The sequence below is a fragment of the Natator depressus genome, chromosome 3, assembly GCF_965152275.1.
Source record: "Natator depressus isolate rNatDep1 chromosome 3, rNatDep2.hap1, whole genome shotgun sequence".
Classification (NCBI taxonomy): domain Eukaryota; kingdom Metazoa; phylum Chordata; order Testudines; family Cheloniidae; genus Natator; species Natator depressus.
In genome coordinates, this window is record NC_134236.1 from 191,806,333 (window position 1) to 191,811,745 (window position 5,413).

Consider the following 5,413-nt stretch of genomic DNA (forward strand, 5'->3'; position numbering starts at 1 on the left):
GGCTAAATGGGAGTGGGGGTGCAAGGCCACATCAGGGCCGGGGGCAGGGAGGGCTGCAGGGACACATGGGGATGGGGGAGGCAGATGTGCCTGACTCAATGGGAGAGGCTTGGGATCAGCCAGGGTCTGCATGGGGGAGGCTCCCCAACTCCCTAACAATCCCACACCCCCTCCAAAAAGAAACTGTTCTATACTTCTCCCACCCACACCCAACAACCCTCCAGGTTCACTCCAGGCTCTTTCCCTCTCCCTCAGCTCCTCTGTTAACCCTGACTCCCCCAAGCTTTTTCATTGCTTCTGATGGGTGCGGGAAATGTGTTTCTGTATTGTAACTTAAATAAATTACTCGAAGTTCCGTATTAATATGCCTCGTAAGGAACATATTTGTCTATAAAATTACCAGAATCTTTTTTTGTCTGTATTGTTGTTGACAAGTATTTTGAAATAAATTACCAAAATAATTGAAACTGGCTTGATTATATTGTCGTTTTGACAAAGTATGCAGAATTTTTCAGAATTTTTAATTTTTTGGTGCAGAATTCCCCCAGGAGTAACAGTAGGGAGCCAGCTGTGCTTTTCAGTCATCGGGAAACCAGCAGGATAGCAGCAATCTGAAGGGAGGGGGGAAAAAGAATTTGCTAGGGAAAGTTCTGGGAAGAAGCTTCCTGAAGTTTCAGCTATCTAGTAAAAGCAAGAGAGGAATAGTCTTGGGGAAACAGGATTGGTTAGCTAAATACTTGGCAGCAATTGCTTACTAATGACTTAAAATCATAGAAATATAGGACTGGAAGCTACCCCAAGAGGTCATCTAGTCCAGTCTCCTTGCCCTGAGACAGGACTATATATTATCTAGACCGTCCCTGAAGAGTGTCTAACCTGTTCTTAAAAACCTCCAGTGACGGAGATTTCAACCCCCCTTAGTAATTTGTACCAGTGCTTAATTACCTTTACAGTAGGAAGTTTTTTCTAATGTGTAACCTAAGTCTCCCTTGCTACAGTTTAAGCTGATTACATCTTGTTCCGTCCTCAGTGGTTAAGGAGAAGAATTTTTATCACCCTCTTTATAATAACCTTCTATGTATTTGTTCCACTGCTGTCATGCCCCCCTTTCTGGCTTCTCTTCTCCAAACTAAACACACACACACACAGACACACATACCCCGTATTTGCTCATAGGTCATAATTTCTAGATCTTTAATCATTTTTGTTGCTCTCCTCTGGGCTTTCTCCAGTTTGTCCACATCTTTCCTGAAGTGTGGTGCCCAAAACTGGACAGACTACTACAGACGAGGCTTTAACACTGCTGAGTAGAGTGGAATAATTACTTTTTGTGGCTTGCTTACAACACTGCTAAAACATCCCAGAATGGTGTTCACTTTTTTTGCAACAGTGTTACATTGTTGACTCTCACTTAGTTTGTGATGCACTATAACCCTCAGGCCCTTTTCTCTCTCTAGTACTCCTTCCTATGTCATCATTTCCCATTTTGTATTTGTGCAATTGATTATTCCTTCCTAAGTGGAGTACTTTCCATTTGTCCTTATTGAATTTCATCCTATTTATTTCAGATGACTTTTCTAATTTATCAAGATCATTTTGAATTCTAGTCCTGTCCTCCAAAGCGATCACGACCCCTCCTAGCTTGGTATTGTCTGCAAACTTTATAAATGTATTCTCCATGTCATTATCCAGATCATTTGTGAATATACTGAATAGAACTGAGGCCAATATAAAATACTAACTGTAGGCCCTGGTAATCACAGTAGGGTTTATAGTTTCATATGCAAGTGTAGCAGGGTGGTTTCACTTGAATACTGAAGTATTAAAAAATATCCCAATTAAGTGTTAATCATTACTGAATATTACTGAAGGTTAAATATCTCCACAGATAAAATGTAAACTCTGTACCTTCCCAGGCAATAGATGGTTGTAAGAATCTAACTTTCAAGGGTATGTTTATGGACTTGTCATTAACATGCGTATATATTCTTTCAGTGGGTTTTGTCTTTATATTCTGAAGTTACTGATGAGAGAATAGTACTATTATTTATTTTGTGTCAGTTAAGATTGTGTTGTGATAAAATATGTACTTAATGTATGCTTGATAAGAGTGAGTGTGTGTGTGTGTGTGTGTGTGTGTTATGTGGACAGTGTAAGATTTAGGATCCTTCATGAGGAATGTCCATGCTTTTTAAGTTTTGTATTATGAACATTCTGTGATAGTTTAGTATGTAGTAGGTTAGCAGCTATAACTTGTTTTGAAATAAAAAGTTGTTTGTTTGGAATTTTTAAAAAACAGTGTTTCCTTTTTCATTTGTGTAGATAAATGAAAATGCAGCTTTTAAATTAATGGGGTGGATGAGTCACCAGATTATTAAATTAAAGGAATGAGTGGTAGTAGACAGGCTCTTGTAGAACCCTGCTTTTTCACCATGTGCCTGACTTAATACCATGTCCAGTACATATCTAAGGGCCTGATTCAAAGCTCACTGAAATCTATGGGAAACTTTTCATTGACATCAGTGGTCTTGAGATTGCGCCCAATATTAGCTAGGCACAGTACAGCCTTCTTTCTCTCCAAACTTTGGTGAAAAGAGCTAACTATTCAAGTATTGGACCCAAGTCTGAAAGCTAGGTCTCTTGATTTCACAGTGATGGTTTCCTCCCGGAGTGCCACCTGGAACTGGGGTACCACTGAGACCCCTGACCCAACAGCCTGGGCTCCCTCTCACACTGTACTGCTGTGACAAGCTGCAAAGCCCTCCAGCCTGCACTTTCACCAGCATACATACGGGTAGGGGCATACCCAGCTGCAGTTACAAGCAGGCTCTCTGACTAGCCCCTGCCTGTGAAGGCTTCTCCTAGCTCCTCAGGTATGAACCCCCTCTGGAGTATAAACCCAAAATGATACCATCTTGCCCTGCACATGGTACTGTACAGTGTAAACTCATAAAATTTGCCTCTTCCCTCAATGTGGAGAGGAATATGCAACAGCCTTTTGCCCCTGAGTTATGATTCCCACACACTTCACTCCAACTCACTGTTTTAGATAAAGCAAAAACAAGTTTATTAACTACAAAATATAGATTTTTAAGTGATTATAAGGGAAAGCAAACAGATCAAAGCAGATTACTTAGCAAATAAACAAAAAGCCCAAACTACACTTAATATACTAAATAGATTGGATATGAATAGCAGATTCTCATCTTAAGAGACGATACAAGCAGGCTGCAGATTCTTAAGGGGCAAGCTGCACTTGCTTTACAGCTTGGAATCCTCAGGTGTTCATTCACAGGCTAAAAATCCCCTCCCCCCAGCACTTCCCCCAGTTCAGTCTTTGTTCCTCAGGTGTTTCCAGGAGTATTCCTGTGTGGGGAGCGAAGAACACCAGATGATGTTACTCCCTGCCTTATATAGCTTTTGCATATGACGGGAATACTTTGTTCCCAAAGTTTGGTTCCCAGATCAGTGTATGGAAAAATACTGATATCCCAAGATGGAGCCTAGAGACGTGGTCTCACCACATGTCCTTGTAGAGTCATAGCAGCCATCCCTCTCTGTAGCATTCTCAGGAAGGCTCCCCAGATGGGAGATAAGCTTCTCCCAAGGCCTATTGTTTTTTCCTAATAGCCCATTGCCCTGTCTAGGCCCTTCCCCACCCAGTATCTAGACTGAAAGCATCTTGTCTAGTGGGTATTACCCAGTGTAACTACATTTGAAATACAGATACATAGTCAATATTTATAATTTCAGATACAAAAAGGATACATGAACACAAACAGGATAATCATTCAGCAAATAACTTTTCTAATGACACCTCACATGACTGATCTTGCATAAAATACATCATAATTAGGTCTAACCTGGTGGCTGAACTTTGTGACTTTGTCCTTACCCATAACTATTTTACATTTGGGGACAATGTATACCTTCAAATCAGCGGCACTGCTATGGGTACCCGCATGGCCCCACAGTATGCCAACATTTTTATGGCTGACTTAGAACAACGCTTCCTCAGCTCTCGTCCCCTAACGCCCCTACTCTACTTGCGCTATACTGATGACATCTTCATCATCTGGACCCATGGAAAAGAAGCCCTTGAGGAATTCCACCATGATTTCAACAATTTCCATCCTACCATCAACCTCAGCCTGGTCCAGTCCACACGAGATCCACTTCCTGGACACTACAGTGCTAATAAACGATGGTCACATAAACACCACCCTATACTGGAAACCTACTGACCGCTCTTCCTACCTACATGCCTCCAGCTTTCACCCTGACCACACCACACGATCCATTGTCTACAGCCAAGCTCTGCGATACAACCGCATTTGCTCCAACCACTCAGACAGAGACAAACACCTACAAGATCTCTATCAAGCATTCTTACAACTACAATACCCACCTGCGGAAGTGAAGAAACAGATTGATAGAGCCAGAAGAGTTCCCAGAAGTCACCTACTACAGGACAGGCCTAACAAAGAAAATAACAGAACGCCACTAGCCATCACCTTCAGCCCCCAACTAAAACCCCTCCAATGCATTATTAAGGATCTACAACCTATCCTGAAGGATGACCCAACACTCTCACAAATCTTGGGAGACAGGCCAGTCCTTGCCGACAGACAGCCCCCCAACCTGAAGCAAATACTCACCAGCAACCACACACCACACAACAGAACCACTAACCCAGGAACCTATCCTTGCAACAAAGCCCGTTGCCAACTGTGCACACATATCTATTCAGGGGACACCATCACAGGGCCTAATCACATCAGCCACACTATCAGAGGCTCGTTCACCTGCACATCCACCAATGTGATATATGCCATCATGTGCCAGCAATGCCCCCCCTGCCATGTACATTGGTCAAACTGGACAGTCTCTACGTAAAAAAATAAATGGACACAAATCAGATGTCAAGAATTAGAACATTCATAAACCAGTCGGAGAACACTTCAATCTCTCTGGTCACACGATTACAGACATGAAAGTTGCGATATTACAACAAAAAAACTTCAAAACTAGACTCCAGCGAGAGACTGTTGAATTGGAATTCATTTGCAAATTGGATACAATTAACTTAGGCTTGAATAGAGACTGGGAGTGGCTAAGTCATTGTGCAAGGTAACCTATTTCCCCTTGTTTTTTCCTACCTCCCCCCCCCCCCCCCGACGTTCTTGTTAAACCCTGGATTTGTGCTGGAAATGGCCCACCTTGATTATCATACACATTGTAAGGAGAGTGATCACTTTAGATAAGCTATTACCAGCAGGAGAGTGGGGTGGGGGGAGAGAAAACCTTTTGTAGTGGTAAACACCCATTTTTTCATGCTTTGTGTGTATAAAAAGATTTTGTGTACTTTCCACAGTATGCATCTGATGAAGTGAGCTGTAGCTCACAAAAGCTT